Here is an 8,750-nt window from a genome sequence, read left to right on the forward strand (position 1 = left end):
TGTTGTGGGGGTGCTTTGCTGCAGGAGGGACTGGTGCACTTCACAAACTAGATGGCATCCCATTTCCCCAATTCCACAGCTGTTAACTTTGTTTCACTTTGTAAAATGCTGGCAGTAGGCTATAGCCTATACAAAAACATCAAGGCTTTCCTACATGTTACAGAGCTGTTAATTAGCATGTTTCCAATCACTGACTCACCTTTCCACAGCCATCTCTCAGTGTTCTCAGCAACAGCTACAGTGTGTACAGTCTGTGAGATCTGGGGACTGGACATGTAGGCCTCTGCTAGTTACTCAATATCTGCTCAGGCCTTTCATCTATATTTCCACCACCCAGAAGGCCCTCCTTTGTATGAGAGCCTTATTCCACCTTATTCCTTGAGCCTAAGCAGAGATCGTAACTACTTCTCTTGTTGGGACGGTTTTCTATATGTGGCGCAGTAGGAGAGAGAGAGGTGTATAGCTGGTTTACTGTTAACTGATGATATTTGGAGGTGAGGCCCGAGACTGTGCTACAAGGCCTGATAAGGCATGCTTTACTGCAAAACCGTTACTGAAAAAACACATGAATTTCACTTGTGAAGTGTTCCAAAAACGCATGTTTTAATGTGAAATAGCTACGTCTTGTAATGGTATAGAAAACAGCACCTACAGTGAAAGTATCAGGTATAGGGTGGGTTAGTCCTAAGGTGTGGCCTTTGTCATTTTATAGATAGTAGGCCTAATTGTAGGAAAGTCATATATGATATCGGCCCAGACAATTATTGGAGTGTTACATTACAATTTAACTGTTGACACGATGCACTCAATCATTTCTGCACTAATAACAAGAAGAATAACGATGTACATTTTTTAATTCTTTATTTTACTTAGTTTTATGTGCACTTCAACAATAATTAAAGCTAAACTTGTAAACAAACACATTGCTCCTGTAACAACTACAGCTCAATATAAGATAAAAACACTGCTTGTTTCACTCTAAATTAATTATAATCAAGTACTGTACAATCAGAGATGGTATAACTACTAATAATCACGAATCACCATTTATAAGGTGACCTATTTCTACAATTCTGCATCAATACTGAATCTGGTCTCAGGGAATTTTGTGTTATTCTGTACTTAAATCCGAGATGCAGTTGGTATGATTACATAAGACAGATGGTTACTCACGGCAACAATTAAAAGTAGGGTGGTTGGTCAGGCGTGTAATGCGAAAGTCTAGCAACCCAAAAGTTGAAAGTTTGAATCTCATCAAGGACAACATTAGCATTTGAGCTAATTAGCAACTTTCCAACTATACCTACTACTTTTTAGCTACTTTGAAACTACTTAGCATGTTAGCTAACACTAACCCCTAGCCTAGCTAACGTTAGCGAGCAAGCTAATGTTAGCCACCTAGCAACCTACCTAGAATTCATAGCATATTCATAGCATATTGTACATTTTAGCAAATTCATTACATATTGCACGTTTTGCACATTCGTAACATATAATACGACTTGTAATTCGTAACAAATCATATACGAAATGGGTAATGGACATCCACTAATTAATACATTAAAAAAACATTATTTAACCTTTATTTATACCACGATATGTAACATAACATACTATATGGGGTGTTTCGGTTTGACATACAGAATAATACAAAATGCTCTTAGACAAGGTTGCAACACCACCTTTTGCTTTGGCACATATTTAACTAGGAAAATCAGTTAAGTAAAGGTTAAGAACAAATTCTTATTTACAGTGAATGCCTACCGGGGAACAGTGGGTTAACTGCCTTGACCAGGGGCAGAACAGATTTTGACATTGTCAGCTCGGGGATTCGATCCAGCAACCTTTCGGTTACTGGCCCCATGCAACCACTAGGGTACCTGCTTCCCCAGTAGGCTTAAATGTTTTGTGCTCATTGCAGCAGCAGAGGGCACTCTCTATTGGTCTGTCCCGTTCCAGTGGAAAACAGAGTTAAATGAAAACAAGTTTGGAACTTCAGGACTTTTCCCGTGGGGTCATCTTAAAGGAGAACAGAGAGGGGTTTGATATTCTGGACATAAAAACAGACCTTTCAAAGAACAAGATACATTAGAAATTCCCTTCGTTTTGTATCTTTTTATATAAAACACACAACATAAATCCTATCAGCTGTTTCAGGTTAAAATCACATGAGAAAAATTGTGTAGATCTGTTTTTGTCCACCTTGGAGTGGTTTGTGTTCTCAGACTGAGTCAGACAGAACAACAGCGCAGAAACAAGGCTCACAGTGCTCTGTTCCTAGTGCATCATTGTCCTGTTTACAACTACTGCTGAGTAGTCTTAATGACTTCTGCCATTGCTCATCAGCCTTTATACACACATGGATTCTTCAGGATGGTTGCATAGCAGTCTGTCTGTCCCCTCCAAACTACATTGTTCAGGCAATACCAATACTTTAGAGAGCATCCCTCCTTCCTTGGTTCCTCCCTTGAATCGCTCTTTCCTCCCTTCCTTGAAGGGAGGGAAGGGTGCATTTTATAAGTATTGCAACTGGGCCACTGTCCCCTCCTCCTCAGACAGCCTGTAAGGGCTGGACCCGGGAACCCTGGTATTTAGGCTTTCCACAGCAACAGCAGTGAACGCAGGATAGCACAATCATAAACAGGAAAGTGGCTGGAAGGAGAGAGAGAAAGAGAGATTTAGCTTTCTAACATTATTACAGTACCAGTCAAAAGTTTGGACGCACCAACTCGTTCAAGGGTTTTTCCTTATTTTTACTATTTTCTACATTGTAGAATAATAGTGAAGACATAAACTATTTAATAACACATATGGAATCATGTAGTAACCTAAAAAGTGTTAAACAAATCAAAATATATTTTAGATTCTTCAAAGTAGCCACCATTTGCCTTGATGACAGCTTTGCACACTTGGCATTCTCTCAACAAGCTTCATGAGGAATGCTTTTCCAACAGCAAACCAGATGGGATGGCGTATCGCTGCAGAATGCTGTGGTAGCCATGCTGATTAAGTGTGCCTTGAATTCTAAATAAATCACTGACAGTGTCACCAGAAAAGCAACCCCACACCATCACACCACCTCCTCCATGCTTCATGGTGGGAAGCACACATGCAGACATCATCCATTCACCTACTCTGTCTCACAAATACACTGTGGTTGGAACCAAAAATCTAAATTTGGACTCATCAGACCAAAGGACAGATTTCCACTGGTCTAATGTCTATTACTCTTGTTTCTTGGCCCAAGCTAGTCTCTTCTTCTTATTGGTGTCCTTTAGTAGTGGTTTCTTTGCAGCAATTCGACAACGAAGGCCTGATTCATCTCTGAACAGTTGATGTTGATGTGTCTGTTAATTGAACGCTGAAGTATTTATTTGTGCTGCAATTTCTGAGGCTGGTAACTCTAATGAACTTATCCTCTGCAGCAGAAGTAACTCTGGGTCTTGCTTTCCTGTGGCGGTCCTCGTGAGAGTCAGTTTCATCACAGCCCTTGATAGGTTTTGCGACTGCACTTTCAAAGTGAAAGAAACTTTCAAAGTTCTTGACATTTTCCAGATTGACTGGCCTTCATGTCTTAAAATAACAATGGACTGTCATTTCTATTTGCTTATTTGAGCTGTTCTTGTACCAAATAGGGCTATCTTCTATATACCACCCCTACATTGTCACAACACAACTGATAGACTCAAATGCATTAAGAAGGAAAGTAATTCCACAAATGAAGTTTTAACAAGGCACTCCTGTTAACTGAAATGCATTCCATTTCATGAAGCTGGTTGAGAGAATGCCAGGATTGTGCAAAGCTGTCATCAAGGCAAAGGGTGGCTACTTTGAAGAATCTCAAATATAAAATATATTTTGATTTGTTCAACACTTTTTTTGGTTACTACATGATTCCGTATGTGTTATTTCATAGTTTTGATGTCTTCACTATTATTCTACAATGTAGAAAATAGTAAAAAAAAATAAAAAAAATAAACCTGGAATGAGTAGGTGTCCAAACTTTTGACTGGTACTGTATGTAAACAGAGACTAACTTGTTGCTCTGCCAATAACAGATTGAAATGTTGCATGATAAATTCATTACTGATTACAATAGTGTTGTTGTGATCACTTGTAATTCAACTCATGTGGTTTTACCCAGTTATAATTGAAACAGTCACTATGACATACTGTATGTAACATGTTACAATAACTAAGCACTGAGCGAGGCTGAAACAGTTGAGTTCTAGAACTGCCTTATGCTCCTTTCAGGTCTACGAGAGGTATCCAAGGGTTGGGGCTATGGACTGGCATGTGCCTAGACTCACCGACGAAGAGGATAATTATGAAGAAGGCCCCCAGCTCCAGCGAGTTGGCCTGAGGGAGGTTCTGTAGTTTAGTCCACACCTTATTTAGGATGTCCAACACCTCCTCCCTCACCTCCATCTTGGATTCCCCTGGTCAAGTCACACACAGAGGGAGACTGGGGATGGATCCAAATAGCTTTGGGGTAATGTTTTGAACTTATGGCACTGCACCTAAGGGGAAGATTAGGGTACAAAGAAATGGAGAGAATTAGACGATGTTTGCATCACGAGAGATTGTTGGTGGTGCTCATGCACGCATGCATACACTTTAGGTACACACACACTTCCTATAAGAACTTTCCTGAATGATATCTTTCATTCCTCACATCTATAACTGTGAACTTTTTGAGTGTTTCTTTAGGTAAAAGGGAGTATTATGTGTTTGCATGAAACTCGCCCTTGACAAAATAGCCCTTTAACCCCACCCTAACCCCTCTAGTCAACTATGCAATTTGTTCTGGATGCTCTACAATTACTCTCCACCATCTATATTTTATGTATATTTATATTATTCTCTATATTTTAACACCTGTATGCTCATGCATTACATCTCACCCCTCTAATCAGGCTGCTGGGTGTGTGTGTGTGTGTGTGTGTGTGTGTGTGTGTGTGTGTGTGTGTGTGTGTGTGTGTGTGTGTGTGTGTGTGTGTGTGTGTGTGTGTGTGTGTGTGTGTGTGTGTGTGTGTGTAAGAAGTCCTGGTGTAGCTGGAACTGTCCATACTGTCATTTAATTATAACCCATCCAGACTATTTCAGGATTGACATTTCAGACTGGGTTCTGTCATCAGCTACAGCAGCTGTGTGTGGGCTATCCAACGCATGTTGATACTAGACTCAAGTGTGTGTGTGTGTGTGTGTGTGTGTGTGTGTACATGCTTCCTTTGCACTTATCTAGTTCTCTAATCACTTATCTTTGTGAGAAGCTGCTAGGCACTGAGGCCACATTATGTGGTGTTGTGTGGCACGAACTACGCAGTTACAGCACTGTGTCAAATATCTGATGCAGCAACACAACAATCTGCCTGTGTACTGTTTCCTCTACTGTTACTGTAACTTACAGACTAACTGAACACTATTCTGTCACTGTCTGGGCAGTCTGCTCATTGGTCTTGTGATCTCCCTTATTGTTTCTTAAACGGTACCATCCCTGTACGAAGATGTTTATATGGAATTATTCACTATACTCTGATATTACAAGTAGGTTGTGTTCCCGTCTTCATCACTAAGCTTTCCATCATTTTTTCCCCATCAGACCCCTCACAAGTCCTCAACTGGCAGCTTCATTAAATAGTACCTGCAAAACACCAGTCTCAACATCACAGTGAAGAGGCGACTCCGGGATGCTGGCCTTCTAGGCAGAGTTGCAAAGAAAAAGACATATCTCAGACTGGCCAATAAAAAGAAAAGATTAAGATGGGCAAAAGAACACAGACAATGGACAGAGGAACTCTGTTGATATTGAGACTGGTGTTTTGCAGGTACTATTTAATGAAGCTGCCAGTTGAGGACTTGTGAGACGTCTGTTTCTCAAACTAGACACTCTCTAATGTACTTGTCCTCTTGCTCAGTTGTGCCTCCCACTCCTCTTTCTATTCTGGTTAGAGCAAGTTTGCTCTGTTCTGTGAAGGGAGTAGAACACAGCGTTGTACGAGATCTTCAGTTTCTTGGTAATTTCTCACATGGAATATCCTTCATTTCTCAGAACAAGAATAGACTGACGAGTTTCAGAAGAAAGTTATTTGTTTCTGGACATTTTGAGCCTGTAATCGAACCCACAAATGCTGATTTTCCAGATACTCAACCAGTCTAAAGAAGGCCAGTTTCATTGCTTCTTTAATCAGCACAACAGTTTTCAGCTATGCTAACATAATTGGTTTTTCTAATGATCAATTATCCCTTTAAAATGATAAACTTGGATTAGCTAACACAACGTACCATTGGAACACAGGTGTGATAGTTGCTGATAATGGGCCTCTGTACACCTACGTAGATATTCCATTAAAAATCAGCCATTTCAAGCTACAATAGTCATTTACAACATTAACAATGTCTACACTGTATTTCTGATCAATTTGATGTTATTTTAATGGACAAAAATGTGCTTTTCTTTTAAAAACAAGGACATTTCTAAGTGACCCCAAACTTTTGAACGGTAGTGTATATACTGTATTCTATTCTACTGTATTTTAGTCAATGCCACTCCAACATTGCTTGTCCTAATATTTATATATTTCTTAATTCCATTCTTTTACTTTTAGATTTGTGTGTATTGTTTGTGAATTAAGATATTACTGCACTGTTGGAGCTAGGAACAAAGCATTTTGCTACACCCTCAATAACATATGCTAAATATGTGACCAATAACATTTGATTTGCCAGGGTTACTCTGAGGAATGACCTGACCTCTGCTGTTTCTCTCCCCCTCTTTTCTCTCTCTGTGTCTGTCTATCACTCTCTATCCTCCCCCATCTCATTATTTTCTCTATCCTCTCCCCCCACCCTGTCTCTCTCCCCTTTCTCTCATTCAATCTGTCCTGGGCCCCTCTCCTGCTTCATGTTACTTACGTGAATGTCTGAAGAGACCCCAAAGGTTTCCCTGAAAGCCAACTTTAGTCCCAGAATATCTGCAATGCTGAAAAGTTCTGAAAGTCATATTCAAACATATACTGTTTTCATGTAACAAGCAATTGTCAACCACTATAGTTTGTATTTTCTTAGCAATTGAACTTGTTAATGTCCAACAGACATTGAAAAAACAAGTGTAAACAATATACAAAGAAATAACAAAACATCACTGACAGGGCAACTTTACTGTATCAAAAATCTTACCTTTTGGAGTGAATGAGTTTGGCAATGTATCAGTCTCTCAAACTTCAGTACAGAGTTTATCCACTTTTCTCAAAGTTTCTCAAATGTCCATTAAAAACTCTCTTTCACCATCCCCCTCTTCTTATTCCTATACTTTGTGTGGTCTCCTCTACGCTGTTTCACCTCATCTAATTAGCTTATTCCAGTTTTCCAGACTGAAAGATTTTATTTTGTCCTTTTAAAGGTTCTGTATCTTTAGTTCACTGGGTTGTCAGTTGTCAGTATGGCAGTTTCCAGCAGTTTCTCTCTCTTTAAAAGTCTGTGTTCACTTTCTGCTTCTTTGTGCTGCTCTCGTCTTCTGAGAGAGTCTGTGTACCTCCTCTACTATGCTCTCTCTCCTTAGTCTTTTGCACTGGCAGTAAGTCTCTCCCCTTTCTCTGCCTCCACTCCCCCTCCGCCGCTCTCTTCTGGCGCTGTCTTTCCACACTCATTCACTCTCAGTTTTTTTTTTTTTTTTATTTTTCCTCACACACCCCCTCTCACTCTACACCTCTCTCTCTCACTCTCAATCTCTGGAGGCCAGCTGCTCTTGTTGCCCTGCCTCCTTTTCTGTGTTTGGTCACTGTGGAGACCAAGCTCCTTTTACCGCATAAGAACAAGGGGTGAGGGATGTGTGTGTTTGTGTGTGTGCGCATTTGTGTGTGCATGTTCTGATCGTCTGCCAGCTGACACATGCATTCCTCAAGTGCGGGACTGTGTGTGTGTGTGTGTGTGTTATTAGTTATTGATTTCATTAGTCCCCTTGCACTTCTCAATGTCAGCATGATACTTTAGTGAGTACTACAGTCTACGACCATGGATCTAACAACACCCCAGTCAACTCCAAGAAGCACAGTAAAAGTGGAACAGTTTTTCCCGAAAGATTTGTATTTTACCACAATTAAAGCTCCCCTGTGTTCATCCTTTATTTGTTGTTCCATCTGATGTATTGGAGGTGTGGTCTCCTTCACAAGAATGGAACAGAGATCAATGTGTCTTCTACTCTGGTCTGTTTGTGTTTGTTCTCTGTAATAGAACCCTGAGCTACAGGGAGTGAGGGGTGTGTGTTGGTCAGTCAGAGGCAGACCTTTCAAAGAAAGTATCCAAATGTTTATTTACATCCCCTTTTACTTTCTATTGTTGTTAAATGTGGGAAAATGTGAAAGAATGTTAAGCGGGAAAGAATTCCCTATATGTCATTTTTTAGAATGTCTCCATTGTTCTTAAATGCCTGTTTGTTCTACGCATTTCCCTTTAAACACAGAATCACATGACCATGGTACTAATTGACGTATTACATCTTGGCACTTTCTCTGGCAAAGCCACAGTCATGGACATGAATAATGCTCTCTCCTCCTCTGCCCTTCTCATCCTTTCATAGCGTCATGTCGTTATGTCATTGTCAAGCCCACTGTCATCCGATAGAACAGGGAGAGGTGGTGTGAATGTGGCTATTCCAACGACGGAAAACGAACCGTATGCGAGCGTGTCTCTGCCATCCTTCATGGTAAATACTGTTTTCAGTTCTGTTTGCCTACTCACTGTACTGTTGC

The 8,750-nt window shown here is 40.3% G+C and overlaps 1 long non-coding RNA gene across 2 annotated transcripts; it reads right to left on the bottom strand.

The window, feature by feature from the left end:
- Positions 1–844: 844 nt before the first annotated feature.
- LOC145865566 (uncharacterized) lies at positions 845–7,647 on the bottom strand. Of its 2 annotated transcripts, none has more exons than XR_014383032.1 (4): positions 7,180–7,647; positions 6,916–6,992; positions 4,311–4,520; positions 845–2,652 (listed from the first exon to the last, which is right to left on the bottom strand). It is a non-coding gene; the product is annotated as an uncharacterized LOC145865566 (long non-coding RNA). The 2 variants fall into 2 exon arrangements; XR_014383031.1 differs by having other exon boundaries at positions 6,916–6,982; positions 7,180–7,642.
- Between the last annotated feature and the right edge of the window lie 1,103 nt (positions 7,648–8,750).

Source organism: Salmo salar, chromosome 28 (assembly GCF_965601325.2).
Source record: "Salmo salar chromosome 28, fSalSal1, whole genome shotgun sequence".
NCBI lineage: Eukaryota > Metazoa > Chordata > Actinopteri > Salmoniformes > Salmonidae > Salmo > Salmo salar.